The sequence below is a fragment of the Galeopterus variegatus genome, unplaced genomic scaffold, assembly GCF_000696425.1.
Source record: "Galeopterus variegatus unplaced genomic scaffold, G_variegatus-3.0.2 Scaffold2006, whole genome shotgun sequence".
Taxonomy (NCBI): Eukaryota; Metazoa; Chordata; class Mammalia; order Dermoptera; family Cynocephalidae; genus Galeopterus; species Galeopterus variegatus.
In genome coordinates, this window is record NW_007728117.1 from 146317 (window position 1) to 157339 (window position 11023).

The 11023-nt window shown below is 45.6% G+C and overlaps 1 long non-coding RNA gene across 1 annotated transcript in view; it reads right to left on the minus strand.

The window, feature by feature from the left end:
• Window positions 1–1296: 1296 nt before the first annotated feature.
• Window positions 1297–11023, minus strand: part of LOC103596416 — a 93522-nt gene continuing 83795 nt past the window's right edge. The window contains exon 3 of the long non-coding RNA XR_551042.1: window positions 1297–1876. This is a non-coding gene — a long non-coding RNA (uncharacterized LOC103596416). The remainder of the gene's footprint in view (window positions 1877–11023) is intronic.

Genomic DNA, 11023 nt, shown 5'->3' on the forward strand with positions numbered 1-11023 from the left:
AGAATCCAACATGAATACATAGAACCATACACTTGGCACTGTTATTGGTCATCTAAGTGATTTTGTAGGATATTTTGACAATTAATTATTTTCACCTCCTGTGTAACCTGTCAGTCACTTGCCACTCAGGGTGAGGTGTCCCTAAGCAAAAACTCAGGTGTCCTGTCTCCTGGCTCCACACTGTCAGAGGTGCTTTCTGGCTACGGGGGCTCCCCTGCACTTATTCTAGGAAATACAGTATGGACCCATTATCACTTTCCCATCTGGTGATTTGGAATACTTTGACTCCCAGTTTGATGTCATAAATGTGAGTCTGAGAGTTCTGCTCATGCTGCGTAGCAGAGGGGAGGGATTGTGTTTCTGAAGCTGAAATCTTGCCACACTGCTGCTTTTCCCTCTCTTTCCTGGAAACACGCCGGCCCCCTACTGCAGTAGGTGATGGTCAGACAGTTGGGTGCACATCAGATTGGCCAAGCTCTCCTGTTCCTTCCTGTTTTGGGCATCTTGGAATTAACAAAGGAAGATACAGAGGAAAGAACTGATAAGAGCTGAGGATACAATGTCTTCGAAATGTGGGCAGCCAGAAGTCTGCAGTTGGAAATGGAAAGATTCAAAAACAAAAAAACAAGAAAAAAAGAAAGAAAAGAAATTGAAGTAATGATGTGGATTTTGGTCAGCAAGAGAGACAAGGTTTGGGGGTACATGCTGTTTGAGGAGCAGACCCAGGAGATAAATTGGAGGTGAGAGAGAAGGCATCCAGAGGCAACAGGACACTGGAGGTGGAGCAATGGTCTGAGGGTCTCAAAATTTGGTTTCCGATTCAGGCCGTACTGTCAGCTCATTTTAGCACTTGGAGCAAGTCATGTCACCTTTCTGAGCTTTGGTGTCCTCATCTCTAAAATGAAGATAATAATCCCCAGCTACTTCACAAGGTAGTTGTGGAGACCAAATGAGCTAAGACAAAGAGGACATCCTTTATTTTCAATTGTAGTAGTGATAATAATAATTATAATAAATATAATGTATCTGTTAGAAACAAAGTGGGGAAAGGTTGAGAAGATAAACTTAACTAGTTTAACATCCAGAAACATGGGAAGGTGGTCGAGAGCTCACTGAAGACAATTTGAGGCAGAAGAAATGATGTATAAACCATCCATTTCTCTAGTCTTAGACAAGGTATCCAAAACCTAGCCATGCAGAAGAACTAAGAATCCCTCTAAGTGGCTGTGGCAGGGCTGATGCTCAATGAAGGCCTGTTGATCATTAGTATTTTTGGAGGCTTGTGGGTGCTGGGCTCCATGTTGGGAGTGTGGAGGTCATTTCAAGGAAGATGTTTGCCATAACAGGTTTAATCATTATGCAATTCTTGTGTTCCCATTCCCAGACAGCAGTTAAGCACTCCTTGTCAACACTCAGTATTCTGTTTATTTGTCCATCCGTCCACCCATCCATTCAACCAACCAACCAACAAAGATTTAGCCCCTGCTCTGTGTCAGGCACTGTGCTTGGTGATGGGGATATAATGGTCAGCGGAAGAGTGGCAGTCACTGTCCTTCATGGGACTTACAATGTAGTATGGAATTAGACAGGTGAGTGTCATGAGCTGTGATGAAACAACAGGAAGGCACAGGTTGCTATCCAAATACCAGGCAGTAGTTCTTCAGGGTGGAGCAGTGGGGTGTTTAGGAAAACTTCTGGGAGGAAGGACAGGGAAGAATCAGCCAGGTGAAAAGGGACTGCAGGAGTTGCAGAGGTCCACAGGTTAGAAAGAACACAGCAACCTCAACTTTCCTTCCTTCACAGGCCATCCAGCTCAGCTTGGAGAAGGTGAGGGTAAAGCAGAAGCATCCTGCCTTGTGGCATCTCTGGCTCCCAACTGCATTTTAAAGAGAAGAACAGGAGAATCTCCTTAAATTCTGGCAGAAATGTGTTTAGGTTCAGCTTTACCACATTGCTCTCTATTCTTAATTCTTCTTTATGACTGAGGTTCTATGTTCCTGAACACAACTTGCACAGTGTCTGGCTTTCTGGAAGGAGTTGACCAAGGTACCTGGGCCTACCCTTTGGGCAACCTGCTGTAGTGAATAGGATAGAAAAGTGAGACAATGCATTTCTGGGATACAGAAACCTTCCCTGGAGTGTCCCTGAGGTAAGCTTGATCACCTGAGTCACCCTTCTAAACTTCTCAGAGAAGAGCCCCTGGGTGTCCTGGACGTCATTCATAAGTAAGCCTTCTGAGAGGAGACAGAGGATGGTATGGCCCAGAGACTTTGGGGTTGAGTAGCTCTGTATTCGAATCCCAGGTCTGCACTTACCAGCCATGTGTCTTGGTGAGTCTGCTTTTCTGATCCGTGGTTTCTATATCTGTAAAGTGGGGACAATAGTGTTCTTTGCCTCATAGGGTTTTGTAAGGGTTAAATAAGACTCTTTATGTATGGAAAGCAGATTAAACATTCAGGAATGCTCTCAGTAGTTATGACCATTAGAATAAAATTTAGCTCAGGAGAGGAAACTCTTGGGAAGGAAGAGAAATTATCCTGAAGCTAGTGAAGCATGGGCCTTCAGAGAAGTCCTATTTTTGGTCACATACAAGGAGCAGGAGCCGAGTCAGAACATGGACCCCGCATAGTATCCATTCAGCCACTCCCTCCCTGTGGAGCCCTTATACCCGAAACCTGGGAAAAAGCTGCCTCCTTGTTCTGCCCGGGGCCCAGGCCTGAGCACACATAGCTTAGTACCAGATATCTGGGATAAAATTGTCCCTGGCTAGGAAGAAACTTAGTGACCATGAGCCTGACTCATGAGTCACATCCTGTCCCTCTGGCTGCTACTTCAGCATCTGAAACCCTTCTTCCTGAGCTGCGGGCTTTTTCTAGGCCCCTTAAAAATGTGCCTTGACAATGGGGTACACTGGGGATTTTCTCTTTGCCTCCCCCACTGTATCAATGGCTTCAGTGGTAGCAGTGTTTCTTTTCTTAAAACCTGTTTTCTTCTTCTAGCACACATTCTAGCCGCTTCTGGTCCCTGAAGGAGTGGTCTCCCAACAGCTGTTTCCTGTCTCCTGACAGTCTCCAAACATTTCTCTGGCACATCACTGAAACTTTTTAACTGAGCTAACCGGTGACTTGATAGCTAAATCCAATGGCCCTACTTGGTCTCTCTGAAGCAACTGACCACATGGACCTCTCCTTTCTCTCTGAAATTCCCTTCACCCTTGGCTTCATGACCATGTCTCTATTCAGGGCTGTCTGTGTCCCTCCTTGGCTTGTCCTTCTTCTCCAGCTCCTAAAAGGGGGGTGAATTCTGAGGTGACCTGCCTTCCACTTAGCCCTCTATACTTCTGGTCTCAAAGACTCCATTCACCCCTAGAGTTGAGAGGTAGTTGGTTCCAGTTATCTATCTTTATTCCAGTCTTTCTTGAAACACCAAATACTGTGATCTGTAACTTAGAATGTTGAAATCTCACCTTATTAACCAAAATGTACTTCCTCTGTGGTCTTCCTTTTTTATGCCAATGAGCATCACCCAGAAGCACCATCTTGGTCTTCTTTGACTTCTCAACCAATCATCCAATCTTGTTGGTTGTCACTTTGTGATATCCCATTGTCTCTGTATCTTTCCTTCATATCACCAGCACCCAAACCCTGTTCACACAGGGACCTTACTACCCTGCCAAGTGTCTCCTCACCTCACATCTCCCACCCCCAAACCACCTGCCCCACAGATCCACACTTACTGTTGTGAAGTACCCCTTCCATCATGACCCATCGATGAGGAAGCAGACCTGCTGGCACAGAGAGTTCTAGTCTCAGGACTGCCTTTCTCAACATATTACTCTTTTGAGAAGTTGATGACAGGCCGGGAAAGTTATGAATGGCAGGAAGCCAGGTGTGTGGGGGGTGGAATAGCCATAGGGGAAGCTCTTTAATGGCCAACGGTTGGTGGCAATAGTTGGCTGGATAATCAAATAAGTCAGATAAATATTTAAATATTCGATTTTAACTTAGGATCTGGAAACGTGCATCCATTTGCCAAGCTTTTGATGCGAGGCCAAGACTTTCTTTGAGTTTGGGTCCATTTGGCCAGATTCTGTGTTATCTGTCTTATGTAAACCTTGCCCACAATACCTTGTCTCAAGTCTCCAGTTTATTTTATTAAAGTGAGGTAATTCCTCAGAGAAGCTTATGAAGTTATCTGAGTTCAGAATCTCATATATATATGTATATATGTATATATTTTATAATTTCCCCCTAGCCTTTTCCAGATACGTCCTCCAAATCTCCTTTGGCAGCACTTCTTTTGTAAATGTAGCAACTGGCTTTTGTTGAGTCTTTTCAGTTGAATTTTCAGAGAAAAAACCCAAACTTTTCACACTGTTTTGAATAAGCTGGGAACACACACAACCAGCTGCACTCAGGCACAATGCAGATTGCCCAGTATCCATGAGCAATGCATAGCTTGCTGTGGATACTGCTGAGCCAGCTTCACAAAGATGATGGGAAATGTAGATCACTCTGATGAGTGCACAGAGTAGAACCTGGCCGTGAGAAGGTTTTTTTTTTTTTTTTAATTTTTTGAGTTTGGATGACAGAATCAGTTTAAAAAATGATCTTGTGATTTTGATTGGCTAAAATGATGGAACTAACCTAATCGGATGAAAAATTGGGGATCAATCTGAAATCTTTCCCATAGGTCTAAAAAATGAATTGTACCATCACAGCGTAATGCATACTTGTACTATCAGAAGAGACTTATGGGTTTTAATTGAAGGGAGGATTTATATGAGTCAACCATGGGATGTGGCTGTCAAAGGAAGCTAATGTAATCTTTAATTATCATGGTTGTCTGGTGTATAAAGATAGGTTGTAGGGGACACTGATTTTCTCCCCATACCCATTTCTCCCCTCCTGCTCCATGTCCTGCCATTGACATGGGGGGATTGTCTGGGATTTGTGCGATCCAGTAAGGATGATTTCATCCTCCTTGCCATATGATTGATAAGCACACAGCCTTTCCCTGGCTACAGAAATTGGTTCAGAAATGAACGTGTGACCCAGTTTGGTCTAATGAGTCCTGGGGACATTGGCTGAATGCATTTGTAAAATAAGGTATTTAATTTTTCTAGGAGAGATTCTGGAAGCCAGCACCTGCTCTTACATTGGATGGTGTGGTGTGTGGGTATGAAGCCTGGAACTGCTGCATCTATTTTGCTACCATGAGGGACACTCACTGTAGGATGACACTGATACCTTGAAGGCCTGGAGGACAGGTGGAAGAAACCACGTTCTTGATGACATCCCTAAATGAAACCAACTTTACTTCTGGACCTTCCAGTTATCCAAACCCATGTAATCTGAGCCATTTGGGGTCAAGTTTTTTTGTTATTTGGCATATTGAGAGTCCCAGTTGCCAGAGAGATGAGAGCCTTTGCTTCTTCTGGGAGAGACAGATATGCTTGGAATATTGCCTTTGCTTCTGGGCCCTGGCCTTTGGGCACATAGAGGAACTGTAGAGTGGCTGATAAAGAGTTCCTGGGCTGGATAAGGGATACTGAATCCAGGTTTAAAAAGCACATACAATGGGGGTGATGATCCACTTTCATGTGTAGATTCATAATAGAACTCCTTTAAATGGAAAGCTCACCAAATACATTCTGAAAGGATAGTTTGTAGAAATGCAGAACTGTTAACTGTTCAGTAGCACATGTATTGCATAAGATAAAACATACTTGTAGCCTTCATAAACCTGATGGAAATAGTGAAAGAAAGTTTCCACAAAAGCATAGGATGGTTTGAACAAAAAGAGGCTGTTTTGTCTAGTCATTTTGTGGGAGGGAAACCCAACCCCCAAACTGTCATCATTCCAGTGTAGAAACAGCCACCAGAATGTTGTTTTTACAAGACACTGTCACAGGGAGGCCCTTGGTGGGTGGGTGTGGAATGACTTGTTGCAGAAGATTTCCATCTGGGAAATGAATGTTGGCTCTTCTTTCTTGCCAGAGTGTTGGTAGAAGGAAACCTCTAAACATTCTGCAGCTCATTCTACAGCCTTTTTATGGGACTGTTTAGCTCCAATTTTGTTCTTTGCAGCTCCTAACATTTCCTTCTGATACTTAGAGCAACAGGAGTGAAACCAGAAGCTTCATGCCCTTGTATCGGGATGCCATGGAAACAATCAAAAGAAGATGAGGTGTGTGACTTGAGCAAGGACCTCCTGGATGGCTGTGGGCTTCATCACTGTAACACAGAGACCTCAGAACACACTGGCTCACACAGGCTGGATGCTTATTCCTCTCACTTTGTGGCTGGGAAGTCAGGGTGAGTAGTCAGCTCTGTTCCATGATGTCATCCAGGACAGGACCCAGCCTTCTGTCTGTTGTTGTGCCACCTGTGGGGTATTGTCCTCACCTTCATGGTAGAAACTGGTCCTCCAGCACCCTGTCTTCATTGAGCCTGCTACCACACTAGGATGAGTGGGAGTTGGCCAGGTGGGCTGGGTCAGGTAAGGGGTCAGGAGCATTCCAGCAAGAGGGAACCACAGGCACAGGGGCTCAGAGATAACAGAGTTGAAGGCAGTTGAGGACCCAAAGAGATTCTGTGTGTCTGGAGTGCCACGTGTGAGGGGTGAGGGATGAGGGAGGAGGGTGAGGCAGGGTGCCATGCTGCAAGCCTTGGATGGCCTTACCTAGCATTTGGACTTCATCTTGATGACAAAAGGAAAAAGATATTGAAGGGTTTTACGTGGGCCAGGCCATGAATGGTTGGTGCTATAGAAGGATCACCTTGGTTGCTCAGTGGACTGTGGAGCTGAGGGAGGGGAAAAGGCAAGGAGACAGTAGGTGGGGGTGGGGTCTGAAGCATCCACTACCTCCCACATGCCAGACTTCTGGGGCTGAAAGAGGAAGGATGAGCCCTCCACCCCCACATATAGAGCCATCCTTAGAGTTCCCTCCAGGTGTTCTTTTCTACAAACACTTGGTAGGTAAACTCAGGCTGGGGAGGCAGAGTTCACTGTTCTGTTTTCTCAAGACAGCTCCCTTTCCTTTGTTTGGGACTCTGAGCCTGTACTGATTTGTCCAATAGCTTTCAGGAAAAGGTACACAGTAAGCCAGGCTTGTGCTTCCTAAAGAGATGTCTCTGAGTACTGTAACCTTAAAGAACAGAAGGGTGTCGATCTGAGTCTTCGCTAAGTGCTCCTGGGCTGTGGCCACTTGATCCTCAAACCTGGTCCTGAGGTCGAAGGATCATGCTGAGCTCATGAGCCACTCCTCTGAAGGCTGAGGGTCTGGCCCTGAGGTTCCAGAGTAACAGAGGTGGCTCCTTGGGCATCCTGCCCCAGGGAGCTTGTGGTCTACTCAGGAACGGATATAGAAAGCCCAGCTCTACAGGAGGCTGAATGCAGCCACTCTGTCTTACTCTCTGCTGCTGTCCCTCCTCCCCAGAGGCTGTGGCATAGTTTTTGTGACTTTCCTGAGAACAGGCTGCCACATCCACAGATGGGGGCCACACTGCCATGCTGGGATGAGCAGAGCAGAGCCCCAAATTTACCAAGCCACTGCTCATGGTAAACAAGTCACCTGGTGGGGAAGGACAGGAGGCAGCGGGAAGAGGAAAAGCTGCCAAAGGCCATGCTGAGAGGGTTCTGTGGGGGCCCGGGTGGGTTCAGGGGTCTTTTAGCCACCACTTCCTTGATTTTAAATTTCCCTTGTCCTACTTGTGAAGATTTTGAGGCATCTCTAGTGAATTGGGTCAGGAGTTCTGGGTTCTGAGTCTGGCTTTATCAGTGGGTAAGGTTGGACTAGTCCTTTTTCCTCTCTGAAACTCAGTCTCCTTTTTATGAAGCAAGGGTTGGCCTTAGATGTCCTCTGAGGTCCTTTCCAGCTGAGTTGTTCTGCAATTCTCTGGAGCTCCTAGCACCCCAATGACATACTCTAAATAGGTGCCATGGACAGATGGGTGGATGGGCTCCGAGTCTGATCTCCACACCACTCCCGGATGGGTTGTGCATTTGAGGACTGAGACCTCAGGGCAGACCCAGAAGCCTGGAACACACTCAGATGTCACAGATAGAGGATTTTTCTGCTTCAATTATCTTCTTTGCAGGTTTGGGTTTTCAGATAGGGTTGGCAGCTTGGCTGGGCCAAGGTAACCATTTCTGAGCTGGCTGGAAGCATGAGTGGAGGACCTCAGGGTTGAAAATCTGTTCCCCTTCCAGTATCAAGAGTTTGAGTGATTCGAAATACAGAGAAACGACCTCTCTCTAGGTTCCTTATGGCTAGCCATCATGAAACCCTTGCACCTGTTCAGGCTGCAAAGTGTGATTTGTCTGAACAATTTAAATGCTTGGGTTTACTGATTATTTTCTCCCCAATACCATGCATGGACCTTTGGTAACCACCATCAGAGTGGTGGTGACTGATAGGGAGTCAGTACCCCCAGCCCAGGGTATAGACACTCCCATGATGTGGAGAACTGAGAAAACCAGGCATGCGGAGTCTAATTTGTGCTCGAACTTTATTATTAAATTAACATCATATATTTTGGCTACTCTCCAATTTCTGCTTCTTATACCTTGATACTTAAAGCAACATCCTGGATGACAGTGATTTCCTGTCGATAACACACTACAAGTTTTGCCTGAAGTCTTTCTCAGATGTTCCCTCCTTGCCATCCTTGGTGGCTTTCTCACTGCTAGGCAGGACTGAAGGGTTAATTGTTCCTTCTGAGAACTCCCGCTCTGTGCCTTCCCTTCATGCAAAGGCCACCTTGAATGCGGCAGGCGCTCTTGGCCACTCTGGGACCTTCTACCTCCACACACCCTACACTCCGCAGCACTGGAGCTGTGTTTGCAGCTGCAGCTGCTAGCCTGCGATGGTCTTTTTCTAGTTGGGGGTTTCATCCTTTTCCAACCTGGCTCCCACCACCAGCCTCCTGCAGTTTCTTATAAGGGCTTGTTAGAGTGGTCAAACAGATTTTCTTTTTTTAACAGTAACAAAGCTATCTGGACACAGCAGCGTAGTTACTAAAGCAAAATTAACACTGCTCCCTTCTGTGATCCTGGAGCACACGTGCCCACCCATCCTTTTTAGGCTGAGTGGGGAGATGATCATTTGAGAACATGTGGGGGTGATGCCAAGGCCACAGGACAGAACATGGATATGTGAGTGGAGGATGGTGTTAACACTCGCCTCCTCCCAGCTTCTGGCGTTGATCTTCCTTTGGTAAGAACCAGGGTACCAGACTGTTAATTTTTCTCACTTGGCAAGGCAATAAGGACTCACTCTGTGATACCAAGCAGTTGATGTTGGTGTCTAAAGCCTGATAGTGCAGGAGGCAGCTGCTTAGGCATCTTGCTATGTCTGGCTTCTTGCTGCCAGACTTCTCTAGCCTTCTCTTTGCTTGGGTACAGAAACCAGGCCAAGTGCCTGGGGAACATTTAGCTTTTTGTTGTGAGGAGAGGAGAATTAGAAAGTCAAATGTTTCTATGGCCTGGGAGCCAAGAGGAGGGAGCAGGGAGGCTGCTGGGGCCATGAGGAAGCTCAGCCTCACTGGGGTTGCTTCTCAGTTCTGGGACTGCTGCAGGCCGGGAGAGGGGTAGGCAGGTGCCAGGCAGCCCTGCTACTCCTTCCCTTATTTTTCAGGGGGACCCCTTCACTCAGGGGTGGGGAGTGAGTGGGGAGCACGGGGTGTGTGAAGCTGACCAGAGGGAGACGGGTTGAAAAAGAGCCAGCCTGAGAAGAGCACTGGATGCCAGGTGGAGGAGTCGCCAGTGCCAAGAGAAAGGTGTCTGGAGTTTTGGTTATGTCTCTCTACAAAAACACCTCATTTATTTGGCATTATTAGAGAATGAGCTTTTCCTCTTAAGTGACTTTTCCTCCCTCAGACTTTAAACATTGAACCATTTTGTATGTCAAGCTCTTTTATTATTACTTTTTTGGTCTTGGTCCTTTTTGTACAGCTATAACATAATACCTGAGACCAAGTAATTTATAAAGAACAGAAATTTATTTCTTACAATTCTGGAGGGGGCCTGGGCATCTGGTGAGGGCCTTCTGGCTGTGTAGTCCCATGGAGAAAGTCAGGAGGACAAGAGAGGTGAAGGGGCCGATCTCATATTCTAATCTGGAACCCCCTTCTGTGATAACAGCATGAATCCATTCATGAGGGCAGAGGCCTCATGACCTGACCACCTCTTAAATGTCCCACCTCTCAACACTGTTGCATTGGGGATTAAGTTTTCAACACATAAATTCTGGGGGATGCATTCAAATGCATTTTTATGGTAAAATACATGTAACAAAATTTACTGTCTTAAGCATTTTTATCTTATAGTTCAGTAGTGTTAAGTACATTCACATTGTTGTGCAAACATCACCACCATCCATCTCCAGAACTTTTTCATCATCTCAAATGGAAACTCTATGCCCATTAAACAACAATTCCCTCCTCTCCCAACCCCTGGTAACCACCATTCTACTGTCTGTCTCTATGAGTTTGACTACTCTAGGTACATATAAGTGGAATCATACAATATAAGTCCTTTTGTGACTGGCTCATTTCACTTAGCATAATGTCTTCATGGTTTACCCAAATTGTAGTATGTCTCAGAACTTCTTTCCTTTTAAAGGCTGAATAATATTCCAGTGTTTGGATATATCACATTTTGTTTATCTGCTCATCCATTCATGGACATTGTGTTTGGATTACCACATTTTGTCTATTTGGTCATCCATCCATGGACACTTGGGTTAACTCGGGTGAATAATGCTGCTGTGAACATGGATATACCCAAGCTTTCTTTTACAAATACCTTTTTATTCATCAAGGATATCGGCCTGTAGTTTTCTTTATTGGTTGTATCTTTACCTGGTTTTGGTATCAGGATGATGTTTGCTTCATAGAATAAGTTTGGGAGATTTGCGTCTGTTTCAATCTTTTGGAATAGTTTGTAAAGAATCGGTGTCAATTCCTCTCTGAATGTGTGGTAAAATTCTGCTGTGAATCCATCTGGTCCTGGGCTTTTC